General features: G+C 42.3%; 1 protein-coding gene and 1 long non-coding RNA gene across 3 annotated transcripts in view; one reads left to right on the forward strand and one right to left on the reverse strand.

Moving 5' to 3' along the window:
- Positions 1-16,959, reverse strand: part of Cpa6 (carboxypeptidase A6) — a 315,011-nt gene that overhangs the window by 195,720 nt on the left and 102,332 nt on the right. The gene's annotated exons all lie outside the window — the stretch shown is intronic.
- On the forward strand, positions 12,213-15,634 carry LOC143271789 (uncharacterized). The gene is made up of 3 exons (XR_013048927.1): positions 12,213-12,353; positions 13,476-13,541; positions 14,759-15,634. It is a non-coding gene; the product is annotated as an uncharacterized LOC143271789 (long non-coding RNA).

Here is a 16,959-nt window from a genome sequence, read left to right on the forward strand (position 1 = left end):
TATAATCTTTGAATTGATGATACTATTAATTGCTTTGGATTAAGATTAGAGACTCAAACAACTGAATATGGGTTAAAGCTAGAGAGACTACTGTGTAGTGGGTAGCCATTCCAGCTTGGATCTGGAAGTTCCAACCCCCATTGAGACTCTGGCAACTGTCACGCCTACGAGGCGGGGCCAGGGGAGGCACTTGGAGACCCGAGAGCTGGATGGGCCAGCGCTCTCTCTGTGTGCTCTCTCTGTGCCGGGACACTGAATGGTGAAGGTGGATTGTGCAGAGCTCCGGAGAACACCGCTGGATTGCAATACACCTTCCCCAGACCCTGCGACCTACCTTTCACTTAATTTGTGAGTTACGCCATTAAATAAATATCCTTTTAACTATGTGGAGTGGCCAAAATAATTTCTCCAATACTACTGGGCAAGTAGGCACTCAAGTACATGTGTTTGTCAATCAGATACTTATTTCTGACTCAGAGTCTATACAGAGTTGTCTAAAGGACAGCACGCTAATGTGTGTGTGTATATGTACATGTGTGTACATGTGTGTATGTGTGTGTGGTATGTGTATATATGTGTATGTGAGTGTGTGGGTGAGTGTGTATATGTGTGTGAGTGTGTATATGAGTGTGTTTGAGTGTGTGTGTATGTGTGTGTGTGGTGCTGGATATTGAACCCTGGCTCTTGTGGACTCTAGGCAAGCACTCTACCACAGAGCTGCTTTCTCAGGTCAGTTTGAGGAGGTAGCAGGGAGTGAGCAAGATATCTCAAAAATTCCCTGTTCTTCACAGAAGACACAGGCGCTAGCTTTCCACTTCGGCCTGTTACAAGAATCTCAATGTTAGCCTCTCAGTCCTATTTTCATGGACCAGACTCCCAGAACCATATGATATTGGTGTTACCTTTCAAGTCTAATTTTGCTTTGTTCTCAAATACTTGAGGCCCCTAGAAGTTTCTTCTTCCTATGAAATCATGTTTCTACTAAATCAGTGACAGGGTAGTAAAAGCATGTGCTCTAAAGCCAAGTGATCATGCTAGCGTGTGACCTCAGACAAGATGTTTAATCTTTGTACCTCACTTTTTCCATCTGAAGACTTGGGATTCTGGCGCTTAACCAGCAACACACACACACACACACACACACACACACACACACACACACACACACACACAGTGGAATTATCCACTGCATTAAGTGACTATAAAGTAGCCACAATGATTATTAGCACATAGTAAGGGCCATTTGTCTGATATGATTTTGTTTTTGAATTTGCTGCATTTTTTTCCCGTTGAGTGCTCCTGACTGTACTCTCTGAGCCCTCCATGTTCTCTGATTTTCTCACTCATTGAACAGAAGCTAGGATGTAAATCTCTTAAAAGGATGATACTTACTTAGAGATCTCTCCCTAAGTGGTCCCTTGCTCGGTATACTTTAACTCCTTTCTTCCAGGCACCCACCTAACATGAAGTCTACCTTAGCGGCTGCTGGTGGAGGATGAGGTAGGACAGACAGCAAGAGAGCTCACTCTACAGGACAGGGATGGACGCTGATCTAGTCAGGTCCCATCTTCAGGAGCTTTCCCGTGAGAAAAAGCAGCACTGGTTAATTTCTAACTTCGAGAGCAGCAGACACGGTGGCCTGTCTTGCGTTTTGTTGCAGTAAACTTCTGCCATCTGACGTACCTTGACGTCTTTTGCAAACCTCGCAGTGCACCAGCATCAGAGCACACATTCAGTACATTTCCTCATGTCTTTCCCCAGGTCACAGGCCTCATCTTCTCTGATAGTCCTCTTCATTTAGGTGGAGAAGCAGGGGAGGGTTTCACTCTAATCTGGGCTCTGGCTCTTTGCTTGCGCGCCCTTGATCGGAAGGCTTAAACATTTACAGCCATCATGTTCGAGTCCTTAAACCAGGGGAAGCACCAAGGTGTTACTGCGTAGCAATTTTACAAGAATTATTTCATAAAGATGACATTATGTGCCAGGCCAGCGTGTGCCAAGGAGTCAGTATTTCTGATTGCGCATTCCCACTGTCAGTGAGATACGTCTGGGAAGCCCCGCCTTATAGAACCCTGAAGCACCACACCTGCTATCACCACCACTATAGGAGGGTAGCATTCTTGTCTTTTAATTTGAAGCTTATTTTTCGCTCTTTTCTCAGACAGCTCTTCAGCATATGAGGTATAAATGTCAACTCATCCCACATTTCCAACAACAGTGACTGGGGACATTGGGCACTTTATAATAAAAGGGAAATGACATCAGTGAAAATCCTGTAGAGATTTTGCTATTGATTTAATCCACATGTTCAGCTTTTCAGTATTACAGAAACCACAACCTTACTAGATGTAGTAAAGAATCTCTGAGGCTGCCTCTCACAACCTAACAGAATAGATGCCTGTAATGGAGTTTGGGGTGCCTTTCCAGACTCAGGCTCCTACTCAACCTCCTCCTCAGATGGTCACCTCCTCCCTGTGTCAGGATTGAGTGGTTAGGGTGAGGATTAATTCCTTACTGTGGTAGCACTGGGACGTGCAGCTAAATGGGGGTTATGAGTAAACCATGGAGATGGAGCCATTACGTATGGATGGTTTTCTCTTGGGAACGGGTCAGCGAATGTGGAAGTTCTGCCTCTTTTCATTTCCTGCATGTACCTGCTCGTCCTTCTGCTTTTTTTGCAGTGAAGGGGACAGTAATAAGTTCTTGCCAGACACGGAGCCTCTGTTGGTACCTGATCTTGAACTTTTGAGCCTTCAGAACTGCGAGCTAAATACATCTCTTTTGTTTATAAATACCCCGCTGTCAGGTATTCCACTAGAGCAACAGGAAGCAGACTAAGACACAGATCCTGGATAGTTCCCAGGGACTTTGGCTAATCTGGGAATGGGTGTATGTTATAAATTGGCCTAATCAGACAGAAAGTAAGGATTAGTGGGAGTGGGAGAGATCCATTTTCTTGTTGAACATAAACAAGGTAATGTGTCACCCTGGTTACCACTATCAACCTGTAATCCTGAAGGCAGAAGCCTGCGGTGAATCAGCTTCCTGTCACCCCCACTGCACTGTGGACGGCGGAATGTAGGGACAGAGAGAACCTGGGTCTGCAATGGTCTAGTCAATTCTACCAACTTTTAAGCTTGTTTTGTTGCTAGATGTTGTGTTATGTGATACAAATGTCCTTATCATGTAGGCCAGTTTGAGTCTGATTTTCTCCTCTGCCAACTCAAAATATCCTGCACAATTTCAATATTTTGACTTAGCTTGACTGTCATTGGAGAAATGAGAAAAGAGCCAGGAGAATCATTTCTTACAGGTGGGACTATACACATTGGTGTCTTTGATTTCTTGTCTAAGCACCCCTCTCTAAAACACTCCTTTAATTTGGGCCGCACCTTAAATTGTGTGTGTTTCCAGGAAAAAAAGATTTGGGGTGTCCCAGTGCTAAGATTCATTTCATAGTCACATGGAAAACAAGACAGTTTAAAATATTTTTCAGACTTTCTGAAAGCTTGTGTCTCACAGAAGAGTTAACAGCAGCATGTTCACTGACTTCAAAATCTCATCTCTAAGTATTAAAAACAATCCAATCTGTTAGGTAATTCCATGCAGAAAAATTGCCATTCCCTTGCACAGTTCATGCTACGGAGTACTTGGCTCTGAGAGCTGCATTTCCTTTGTTGAGAAACTGGTCTTGATGTTCATGAAAAATTTCATTAAAAGGCAGTAAATAAGGGACAACTCAGCTGGGTAGACTCGGGGAGCTAAATGGATTCTCTCTCTTTTGCTTATGGTTTATAGTTGTGATATAAAGCACTCAGCACATGAGAAATCACCCTGTAGCAGTTTGCTTAGGACATGAAGATTTAGACTTTGCTTTTAGATTAAAGTTAGGCAGAAGTGATGACTATGTTTTTTGCAGGTATTTTAACAACACAGAGAAAGAAAAATACACAGTCTGCAAGAGACTTTCTGGTGTACTTTATCACAGAAAAATTTTCAAATGGTTACATGTCTACCCTGGTATCTTATCTGTAATAGATAGTCAATAAACATTTGCTGAATTAAATAGAAAATTGATTTTTTTTCAAAGACACATCATCTTTTCAATACCTTGAATTTTGTTTCCATTGACATCTTTGAAAGTTTTTTTCCCTCTTATTGGCACACAACACAAGAAAAAAAGCAGTAAGTGTAATCCTGCCACTAAATTAAATTCTTTAAGAGTGAGATACTGTCTTTATTATGTCTGTGAGACTTGCTGAACATTTTGTCAAATCAGGATATTGTTCTTTCTTTCAATCTTTTCTTGTAGCATTTAAAAGCAAGACTCAGCCAGAGAAAAACATGGCTATGATAGAGAACAAGCCATTCATTCTAACTGCTCATGCAGCAATTATCCCATTCAAGACAGGAAAGAGTAATAGAGGAAGGGTTTCCAAAGTAGGTATTTTAGTTGTTTGCTTAAGACGTAATTCATATTTCATATTATTATTGCATATGATATATATGTAGTATAAGGCAATAGGAAGTCAATGTTTCATAAATCACACAGATAAACTATACAAAAGATTTAACTGGAATGATCAGAGAAGACCATATGAATGGATTTTGATATTTAAACTAAAAAGACTTAGGGCCCAGTGGACTGACAGCTATTGGCATTTGTTAGTTTAGTGGATTTGAAATGGGAGTAAGCATAAGATTCACTTAGAAATCCATCAGCCAGCACATTCTCTTCCCAATACAAAGCACTTAGGAATGCTGATGTGTGTGTGTGTGTGTGTGTGTGTGTGTGTATTCACATGTGTGTGTGCTTTATATCTTTTAATATGGCAAGTGGGTGATAGAAAAGGGAAATCCTTAAAAGCCCCAAAGTATGAGATCACAGTTACCTGTGTGGCCAGTGGTTAGTCTGATTGGCTGGCATCTTGACAGTCCTCCATGCTCTAGACTATGAGAAGGTAGGAATTCATACGAGACTCCCTCATGAAGCCCAAAGTTAATAATTTCAGTGAAGAGATGGCTAAAGAAAAATGCCCTATGAAAGGAAATGCTGGAGAAGCTTGTCTGTGTTGAATCTGGCTGTGAAGAGATAATCAAATGTCTTAGTGAGGGTTCCTATTGCTGTGATGATACACCATAACCAAAAGCAAGTTGGGGAGGAAAGGGTTTATTTGGCATATGCTTCCACATTGTAATTACTGAAGGAAGTCAGGACAGGAATTCAAACATGGCAGGAACCTGGATGAAAGAGCTGATGCAGAGGCCATGAAGGAGTGCTGCTTTCTGGCTTGCTCCTTATGGCTTGCTCAGTCTGCTTTCTTGTAGAGCCCAGGATCACCTGTCCAGGGGCAACACCATCTAGTATGGGCTGTGGCCTCCCCCATCAATCACTAATTAAGAAAATGCCTTACAGACAGAGCTCATGAGGGCATTTTCTCATTTGAGGCTCCTTCCTTTCAGCTTGCGTCAAATTGACACAAGATAAACCAGCACAGTAAAATATCATCACCACTGAGAATTTATGACCACAAGCTTGCCCTGTAGTAAGGCTAATAACGAAATTCAAACTACTAATGTGGTTTGAACATCTTCAACCAAACATCTGTGTGAAAATATGTTTTTGAATGGAAATTCCCATGTGCTCCATTCATATGCCTCCCTGTGGGAGACATTCATTTCATTTTCTCAGCTTCAAAGTGATACCTACTAATGAATCATACATGAGGAAGTGTAAGCAGTGGTTTCAGTTCAAAGGAGATGCTTCACAGAAGATGGAAGACCACATGACAGTCTACTCATTCACATGGAGCCAGCCTGAGAGAGCAGCCACGTTGACGGTAGCCCGCAAAACCTTAGAGGTGGTCCTTCCCAAACACGTCAGCTCACGTCCCACCCGCAAAACCTTAGAGGTGGTCCTTCCCAAACACGTCAGCTCATGTCCCACCACAGTATGATAAACAAGGCTACAGGACTAAATCCTTTTCCTGCTTGGCCTCCGTCTTGCTCTAGTATGATTTCTCCTTATTGCTGTATCCTTCCCTTTTGTGGTGCTAGGATCACATTAGGGCCTGAGTCATGCTGGAAAGAAAACCTGAGCTCAACCCCCAGCTTGTTCTTCCCTTTAAGAATGTCTCTTTTGGGCCACTCCACTGCAGGTATGTAACTTTCTTTTATTTTTATTTTTTAAACAGGCCTCACAGTTGAGTTTGCTTTGTGTCTCAGAGACAACTTTGGATGTAGACATTAGAGCCATGCTGGAACAGTTATGAATGTCTGACTCTTAGGGCAGGCTGGCTTCATTTCATATTGGGAGATGGCCTTTTACTGTGGGGGACCAGGAGCAGTGTGCCGTAGTTTACATCTTCAATGTCTCCCCAAAGCCCCAGGTGTTGAATCTTAACCTCTACCTTGGCACTATTTGGAAGTGATGACTTTTTAAGAAATAGGTCCTAGGAGGTGACCTTCAGTGTTTCAGGGTCATGGCTTTGAAAGGATAGGGAGAGGCTGGACCACAGATCTTTTTCCTTTTTCTCTTCCTAGCCACGAGGTGAGCAGTTCTATGCTTCCATTTGCGTCCATAGTGATGTGCTGCCTTGCCTCTGGCTCAAAGCATCAGAGTCAAAACTTTAGCTGAAACAGACACTTCTCTTGATCAGTTGAGTATCTCAAATATTTTGTTACAGTAGGAGGAAGATAATTGACACAGATGGAAAAGCCTATACTAATATGTGAGGTGTGGAGTTAAAATAATTTATACTTAATGATACACTTTCCCTCACTATCAGCAAAAGAAAAGAGTCAAACAAAATGTTGAATTTGGTGCACATTTCATCCAAGAAAGAAACTTCTGGAAGAGCTTTGCATGCAGTTTAACTGTGCATTTTAGATTTCAAGTGAAGGAGGAGGTGGGCTTTAAATGGGCTATGAGTTACCACAGGTTTGAACAGGAAGATGAGGCAGCTTTCCTGACAGACAGGAAGCCTGACCTTGTTGACTGGTTCCACAGTCATGCTTGCCTTTGCCAACTGAGTGACAAGATACATGGTACCCCAAGTGAACACTACCTCTTGCCCCAAGATTGCTTCAGTCTGACTTTCCATCATTGTAACAGACACCTGAGATGTATTTGGCTCAGGGTTCTAGGAAGCCACCTCAGGTTTCTGAGCTTGTGCAACGAATGCCTGAATCCATCACTTGGGGTCTGGGGCAAGGCAGGGGAGGCAGAGGAGGACACCCTTCAAGGATCCTGACCCTGTAACTTACTCTCTTCAGCTGTGCCTTCTCTTCCATAGTTCCACTCTGCATTAATTGATGTAAGTTAACTTAGATAGCAACTTAAAGGGGGGGATTGCTTTGGTAATTCATGTTCTTGTGTTGATCTGCCCCAGCTGGCAAGGCTAAGTCTCCTTGAATCAATGGAAATGCCAATGATTTGAATGGGGTGATCAAGGGACCTGAAGCTTTTGAGCTCAAGCATAGTGCAAACAAAGTACTTCTCACTTTTATTGTTATACCAAGCAAAACATGAAGCGATGTTCACAGTTACCTTAAACAGATACAAGCACAGAGAAGGAATACAGAGGGTGTTATGTTTTATCATCTTTGGTCATGTGAAAGAGCCAAGGATATTCCTCCCAGGCGTTTCCTTTCCCACAAAGATACTGTGGACATGTCAGGGCATTCCCTTCCTGTCCTTGCTTTTGAGTGTATCCATTTATACATGCATTCCTTTCTAGAAAAACTCCTTATGGGAAGAATATTCTGTGCTCTGCCCCACCTGTGGTTCATAGTAAGTGTACAGCTTTCTTGCACAGGCTCCCACAGTTTTGCTTGCTTCATTATGGTGGCTTGTGATAAGGCAGGACACAGGGGCAGGGACATGTACAGGAGGAGGCTACTTAATCCATGGCACCCAGGAACCAGCAAGACACAATAGGAAGGATCCTGGACAGAATATAGTCTTTAAAGACATGCCCAGTGAACTGCTTTCTCCATCCAGCCCCTACCTCCAAAAGTTTCCATTACTAGAATTAATTCCATTAATCCTGAGTCCATCAATTGATTAAGCCATAGATTGGCCAGGAACCTATTTTACTCTAGAAATGCCCTTACATAAACACTCACAGGAGTGTTTTATTAATCTCATAGGCATCTTTTTTTTATTTTTAAAATTTATTTTACACATCAACTACCATTTCCCCTCCCTCCTCTCCTCCCGTTCCCTCCCCCCTCTTCCTTTCTTTCCCCCATCCACTCCTCAGAAAGGGTTAAGGCCTCCCATGGGAGTCAACAACACATGGCATATCTAGTTGAGGCAGGACCAAGCTCCTCTCTGCCCCCCACATCAAGGCTGAGTGAGGCATCCCACCATAGGGAGCAGGTTCCAAAAGGCCAGCTCGTGCACCAGGGACAGATCCTGGTTCCACGGCTAGGGGCCCCACAAACAGACCAGTCTACTTGTCATCCACATGCAGAGGACCTAGGTCAGTCCCGTGCAGATTCCCTAGCTGTCAGTCTAGAGTCCATGAGCTTCCACCAGCTCAGATCAGCTGTCTCTGTGGGTTTCTCCAACATGACCTTAACCCCCTCTCCCAGCCCCTACTGGTAAAATTCCTCTTCCCCCTCTTCAACAGGATTCCCAGAGGTAGGCCCAAGGCTTGGCTGTGGATCTCTGCATCTGCTTTCATCAGTTATTGGATGAAGGTTCTATGATGACAATTAGGGTAGTCACCAATCTGATTACAGGAGAAGGCCAGTTCAGGCACTCTGTCTACTATTGCTAGGAGTCTTAGCTAGGATCATCAATGTGGAATCCTGGGATTTCCTCTGGCACCAGGTTTCTCCCTAACCCCCTAAGGGCTCTTTCTATCAAGATGTCTCTTTCATTGCTCTCCCTCTTTGTCCCTCCCCCAACTCGACCATCCCAATCTCTCATGTCCCCGCCCCCAGTTCACTCAGGAGATCTCATCTATTTCCCCTTCCCAGGGCAATTCATGCATCCCTTTTTGGGTCCTCAACATAAATCCAGTCACACTGAACCTGATAGAGGAGAAAATGGCAAGTAGCCTTGAATGCATTAGCACAGGAGACAACTTCCTAAATATAACACCAGTAGCACAGACAGTGAGATGAACAATTAACAAATGGGACCTCCTGAAACTAAGAAGCTTCTGTAGGGCAAAGGACATGGTCAATAACACAAAACAACAGCCTACAGAATGGGAAAATATCTTCACCAAACCTACATCTGACAGGGGGCTGATTTCTGAAATATATGAAGAACTCTAGAAATTAAAAATCAAAATACCAAATTATCAAAAAAAATAAAAAAATAAAACCAAATAATCCAATTAAAAATGGGATATAGATCTAAATAGAGAATTCTCAACAGAAGAATCTCAAATGGCCAAAATACATTTAAGGAATTGCTAAACATCCTTAGTAATCAGGGAAATGCAAATCAAAACAACTCTGAGATACCGTCTGACAGCTGTCAGAATGGCTAAGATCAAAATCACTGATGACAGCTTATGTTGGAGAGGATTTGGAGTAAGGGGAATACTCCTCCACTGCTGGTGGGAGTGCAAACTTGTATACCCACTTTGGAAATCATAGGCATCTTTAATCTAATCAAGTTGACAATAAATATTAACCATTGCAAATCTCTTGTCAATGTGACATCCAACAATTCCTCTTAAACTGTTTTTATCCTCAAGTTAAACCAACTATAAGGCCATAATCTTACATAGCATAAACCTTGTATGTATATAACAAAAACACACCATTTCCCTCTTTTTTTTTTTTTTTTTTTTTTTTTTTTTTTTTTTTTTTTTTTTTTTTGGTTTTTTGAGACAGGGTTTCTCTGTGTAGCTTTGCGCCTTTCCTGGAACTTACTTGGTAGCCCAGGTTGGCCTCAAACTCACAGAGATCTGCCTGCCTCTGCCTCCCGAGTGCTGGGATTAAAGGCATGAGCCACCACCGCCCGGCCCATTTCCCTCTTTAGACGTTAGTCCTAATAACACTGTTCCAAAGTCAAATCCCAAAGTCTCCTCTTGAAACTGAAGATAAAATCTTAGCTAAAAGCCTTTATAAATTAAGAAATAAAAGGCTGGGCCAATGAGAGAGTTCATTAAATGAAGACATTCATTGCACAAACCTGGAAATCTGAGTTTGAGTCCTAGAACCTATATAAAGGTAGAAGAAGAGAATCAACTCTACAGAGTTGTCTTCTGATCTCCACATATGAGCCATAGCATGTGCATCTCCAATATCCCCCTATGCATAAAATAAATAAGCCATATACTTGCAATATACAGTCTGGGCCAGAGAATACATTCCATTCCAATGGGGAGAAATGCAGGGACAACGAGGGAGAGTCATTATCAAAGCAAGACCAAGATCCAGAAGGGCAAACTTTAAGTACTTCAGATCTTTGCTGGGCATCTGGGGCAATGGCAATATGAACATGAGTTTCAAGTGTTTAGGTACTCCTCCACACCACTGCCTTCTTGGCTCCAGATCACACGTCTTCTTTTCTGTGGTGTCTCTGTTGCTACCCACAGCTTTCCTCTGCAACATTCCACATTCCTGACACCACCAACTTTACTCCAATAGCTTCATAGGTGGTCGTTTTAGGAGTCCTCCAAGGGGATTCTGATTCTTGTTACCAGGTTCTCCTTTGAAATCTGGATAAAAGCTATCTACAATCCCTAATTCTGACATTCTGCATGTCTCTAAAAGCAGTGTCATGTGGATGATGCTAATGTGTGCTGCAAGCTTGAGCAGGAGGAAGACCCTTTCAGACCATGGTTGCCATAATCTCTGTATGTCTGGAGGGCTAAAGTTGGGAAAACACTTCCTTGAATGATCCTGTGCAAGCAGGGAATACTAGTGGGCCTCATCAAGAGAAACTCTTTTTAATGAGTTTACATATTTAGACCCACACCTCTTAAGACAGATAGGCTCTTATGATTCCTGAAGTGTCCTGGAAGTATGTCACCTATTGTTGGAATGTTAAATCCTTGGCTTTTTAAAATGCTGTCCATCCATTTATCCACCATGACCTCCTTACCCTCATCTCTGAGCCTGCTCCTTTTCTGGCCAAGCTTTCCAAATCTTCCCACTCTACTTTTTGCTCACAATTCTCACTGTAAACCCAGCTAAAAGTATCCAGCAGCAAGAGCCACAGCGATGATTTCTTTTCTGGTAATACTGCTCTGCATTGAACTTGCATCGTTGTGCCTAGTACCATGAGAAACAACTTAAAGGAAAGTTTATTTTGAATCCTCATGGTTTCAGCCCATCGTTGAGTGAATCTACTTTGGACCTGAAGCAAGGCAGAAAATCAAGGTGCTGGGAATATATATTAAAAACTGTTTATCCCCTTGTGACCAGGAAGCAGAGAAATGTAGAAGGGACCAGGGTCTCAAAATATACTTCAAGGACTCTTCTACAGTAACTCAGTTCTTGCAGCAAGGCCCTACACTTTCACCACCTCCCAATAATGCATTCAAATCATGAGCATGTACATAAAACCATTTATTATGTCAGAGTTCTCTTGAACTAATTGCTTCTGGAAACACTTTCACAAACACACCCAGAAATATTTACTAAAACTGCTAAGGTGTCTCTCAACACAAACAAGATGATAAGGTTTACCATCACACAAAGATTTAGATAAAATTATATTCTAAATTAATGTGACAACACCCCTTTGTCAAATAATACTGTATTTGCATGGATGGAATGGCATCAACAATATTTCATTTTGGCCAAGTGTAGTGATGATATCAAGTAAACAAAAATGGATAAACATTCATTCTTTCTCAGACTTCTTTTGGGGAGAAATTGAGAGACTACTTTTTTTTAGCTGACCAGGCTGCTTTCCAGTTCTTCTCTGAGGAGAGTAAAACTCCCTCAACCAAGTACACTTTCCCCCAGAACTGTCAGGAGAAGGTGGTGGTGGTGGTGGTGGTGGTGGTGGTGGTGGTGGTGGTGGTGGTGGTGGTGGTGAAAGATCCCTGCTGAAGGTAAGAAAGGACCTACTACAGGATATAAGATACTTGTTCTTTTAGCAGGTGTCTATGACCACATTTTCTTGAGCACTGAGGACACAACAATGATGAATAGGTAGTCTGTTTCCTCATAATCATCTAGCTGACATGTTAGGGAGGGATCAGATAGTCTGTACACAAACCAACACTGTTTCAGAGGGCAATGAGAGCTATGAATGTGAGAAGTTATATGGGTGACCTGAATATGGGGTGCTCTTACAGAATGAGTAGCCAAGAAAGGATCTTATAAATCTACTTTTGAATTAAAACTTGGATGACAACGAGCCACCTGGCAAGGTTTGGGGGGAGAATATTCTAAGTAGAGAAAGGCCAAGCCCAGATTCTGTTTGGGAACATGCTGGGTCTATCTGAGGAGAGCAGGACAGTCCCTGTGTCTATAGCAGGGAAGGATGGTGTTGGGGAACGAGGCAGCGTACATCAAATGGTGGGATTCTGGAATGTCACGTAGCTGAATGTCTATACTTAGTGCCTGGCATATCTTAGGGCATTCTGGTCTGTAAAATAATTTTAAAGGCTCATTTGATGTACTGGGCAGAGAATGAACTGTAGAGAACTGGAAGAGAAAGAGGAAAGTAGGGTGGCCAGTTAGAAAGTGGTGGCCACAGGCTAGAAGTAGTTTTCCTGAAGAAATGGAGGGAGTGAGATCAAGGGCCTGTTTGCAGTAAAGCTGAGATTATTTACTGATGAGTTAATATAGTGGAAGGAATTTCAGGGAGACAGTGATCCCGTAAGACTTCAGCTTTGACAGGCCAAGATGGAGGAAATTGGAACCAGCTTTGGCAGAAGGCATTTGGTTCCTTTTCCTTCTTGGAAAGATTAACTTTACAGCACTATCAGATATCACATGGTGATTTTAAGGACTCATTTGGATATATGAATTTAGGACTTTACCAGAAATTGCATCTGGAGGGATCCATTTAGGGTCATCACCATAGCTAGTGCTTAAAACTGTGATATTCATTTCATTATACATTTTTATGCTATTACACAGGCTCTAGAAAAATACATGAAATTCAGTGATTCTATTAGATAGACTATTTTAGAAATCGTATGATAGTGCTGGTTAGGTTGTACAGCAAGGGGACACTCCTCCAATGCTGGCAGGAGTGCAAACTTGTACAGCAACTATGGAAATCAATACGGTGGGTTCTCAGAATACTGGGAATTGATTTACCTCAAAACCCAGCTAAACCAGTGTTGGGTATATACCCAAAGGACACTTCATTCTACCACAAGGACACTTGTTCAACTATGTTCATAGCAGCTTTATTCATAATAGCCAGAAACTGAAAACAACCTAGATGTCCCTCAACCAAAGAATGGATAAAGAAAATGTGGTACACTTACACAATAGAGTATTACTCAGCTGTTAAAAAAATGACATCATGAAATTTGCAGGCAAATGAATGGAACTGGAAAAAATTATTCTGAGTGAGGTGACCCAGTCTCAGAAAGACAAGCATGGTATGTACTCACTTATATGTAGATATTAGCTGTTAAATAAAGGATAATCACTGTTATAATCCATAGATCCAGAGAATCTAAATAATAAGGAGGGCTTAATGAGGGACACATGGTTCTCTCCGAGAAGGGGAAATGAAATTGATTTTGTGGATGGACTTGGTGAAGGTGGGGATGAAAACAGGAGGGATCAGTCAGGGGCAATGGAGAGAGTACGGGGAGAGACAACTGGATTAGGAGGCACTTGGGGCGTGATGTGGAAACCTAGTGCAGTGGACACTCCTGGGCTCTATGAGGGTGACCCTAGTGAGGACTCCTAGTATTGGGGAACAAGCTATCTTCTGTACCCAGGCAAGGCTTCCAGTGGTGGGATTGGGACAGGAGCCTAGCCACAAAGCCTTTGACCTACAATTTTTTCTGTCTGCAAGATGTGCTGGAGTAATGGTAGCACATAACTTGTAGGAGTGGCCAACCCATGACTGGTCCAACTTGAGGCCCATGCCATGAGAGGGAGCCCATGCCTGATACTGCCTGGATGGCCAGGAACCAGAGGCTGGACAGCCCAGAGACCTAGGAGAGAACCAAACATGGCTGGCAAAAAAGAAAAAAAAAAAAAGACAATGAAATGATTTCTAATGACTTTCTGCTATACTCATAAATCGGTGCTTAGACCAGTGGTCATCAGAGAGGCTTCACCCAGCAACTGACAGAAACAGATACAAAGACCCACAGCCAAACATTAGGCAGAGCTCAGGGAATCCTGCAGAAGAGAGGGAGGAAGGATTGTGGGAGCCAGAGTTGTCGAGGACAACAGGAAAACATGACTACAGAATCAACTAAGCAGGGATCATAGGGGATCACAGAGACGGAAACAACAGTCAGGGAGCCTGCATGGGTCTCAGCTTGGGCCTTTGCATACACCTTATGGTAGAGTAGTTTGGTGTTCTTGTGGGACTCCTAACAGTGGGAGTGGGGGTTATCTCTGACTCTTTTGACTGCTCTTGGGACCCTTTTCCTACTATGAGGTTGCCTTGTCTAGCCCTAATATGAGGGTTAACTACTGAATCAGCTTCCCACAAAAATTAAGGTTTTCATTTTCCATGGAAATTAGATTAAGAGTTGGAGTCAAAGGGTAGAGAATGGAGTTGTCAGACATTTCTCCCACACCATCAGACATTTCTCAGCGTGGCACCACACTGCTTCTTTCCTTGCTCACCTAGGTCTAAACTGGAAGGTGAGCCAACAGGGCCTAAGCCATATCTGCATGCTTCCTACAGGAGCCTGGCCAGAAGAGGAGAGACGGTAACACACACAAATCGAGGAAGCCGACTAGGGGCAGCTTCTCTGATGAGAGAAATGGAAGCTTTAAAATCACACACACACACACACACACACACACACACACACACACACACACACACACACACACACAAGGACTCAGTTTTACTAGCGAGTTACATAATTTTACTAAGAAATTTCATATGACATTTTATTTTCTCACCATCTTAGTTGTGGCATGGAATCAAGCAGCTATGGAAAACTGTAGGAAAGCTCTGTGGGGAGCCACAGAGAGGTCAGAGTTTGAAGGGAACCTTTGTTATCCACAAAAGGTTTAAAGGAAGCAGACAATAGCACTTGGGCCTTAATGCTGCCATTTTGACTTCAGAATCCACTCTACCTGTAGGTGAAATCAAGTTCCCCAGGGGAGATGGGAACCTTCCAATAGCTGACCCACCTCATCCCTAAACCACAGAAACAGTCATTACACATTTATAGTTCTCTAGAAACATTGTTCTACTGTCCAACAACAGAAAGGACAGATGAATCTGATTGTGGGACTGAAAGACTTACATTGTATATCATTGACGATGATGGAACATTCAAAGAAGCCCCTGCTCTTTAAATCCTGATTGGTGAAAATTGTAACTGTAACGTGGCAACCAATGTTTGTGATTTTTATGCTTAAGTACTTGCTTCAGCTGACATTTAGGATCACAGTTCAGCTCCCAAGTCTGTTCCATGGCCCTGATTGATCAGCCCTCTCCCCTTCCCCCCTGACTTTGTGCTGCCCTGCATTAAATCTTGCCTTGCTGTAACCTCTTGTGTCTGTGGTTGATTCGGAGCCTTGGACCACAACAGGTTGATGGAAATGACTGTAACAGCAGCACTAGGGTCGTTACCTGGGAAACTGGAAAAATAAACCATGCTTGTTTACAGTCTTACCCAGTGTGCCCCTCAGTTTGGGGATTTACTTTTTCAATGGTTATAATTTTGTTTGTGGAGGGCCTCTCTCTCTCTCTCTTTCTCCGTGTGTGTGTGTGTGTGTGTGTGTGTGTGTGTGTGTGTGTGTGTGTGTGTGAAGGATCTTTTCAGGTTGGTTATTGACTATGTTTGCCTCTTCATGGATGTACAATCAATACAGAGTGCAGTCATTATTTTTGAGACAGAGACAAAGATAATAGTATAAATTGTAATATTTACAGACTTTTCTATTTTCTCTGCACATAAAATCTGTAGGAGGCCATCAAAGATATCTAGAGTTTATTTCAAATCACATTAGAAACATCTGACTATATGTAGTTTTCTGATTTTGAAAGAAAGATAATTAGGCTTATAACAATGAATCAAACTGACCTGTCTACATAGAACTCATCCAGTTGTAATGTTTGAATTATTTACTTTAACCCTAACAATAATAAATTATAATAACACTCAGTAGTTTTTAGTTTTTTAACAATCTCAACCTTTTTGAAAATTATTTCAGTGTATTATCCTTTTGAATCTATTCCAGCTATTAGTAATTGGATAAATTTTATGATGGTACATTTGATCATCCCCTCCACCACCATCTGGCTATGTTTAGACTGTTTGACAGTTCATACATAGATACAATACATTGTAATTGTATTCAACCCGAGTTACTCTATCCCATCTATTCTTGCTGGCCCCTTTCTTCACAACTCTCTACCTCTTTTCTCTTTCTCCCCACCCCCACTCATTGACTTTAATAAGGGTTGCTTATATTATCACAGCTATGGGCTCTTTTCTGGAGCTTGGGCAACATTTTTGAAGGATTTGGTAAGTTGTTGCAAGAATTACCTCTCTATATACAAGAGCACTGAGCTCATGTTGAACTTTGGCCAGATTTATTTAGTATCTCAGAAGGATTACATTGACTAAGTTTGTTCAAAATTACTTTTAATGCTAATAAACAATGGGTAGCCTGATCCATCATCATCTGTGACTCTTCAATTCAGAAAACTCTAGGACACAGCCATCTTGAAGGTTAGGCTCAGCCTGACACAAAGCTTTTGAACAGAAATGGTAGTGGATACTGGAAACACTCGGTGAGGAAGAGTGGCAAAATGAGAAAGCTCCAGATGGGTTATGGAGGGGGCCCAGTGCCACCTGGAGGGAGATG

The sequence above is a fragment of the Peromyscus maniculatus genome, chromosome 2 (genome assembly GCF_049852395.1).
Source record: "Peromyscus maniculatus bairdii isolate BWxNUB_F1_BW_parent chromosome 2, HU_Pman_BW_mat_3.1, whole genome shotgun sequence".
Lineage (NCBI taxonomy): Eukaryota > Metazoa > Chordata > Mammalia > Rodentia > Cricetidae > Peromyscus > Peromyscus maniculatus.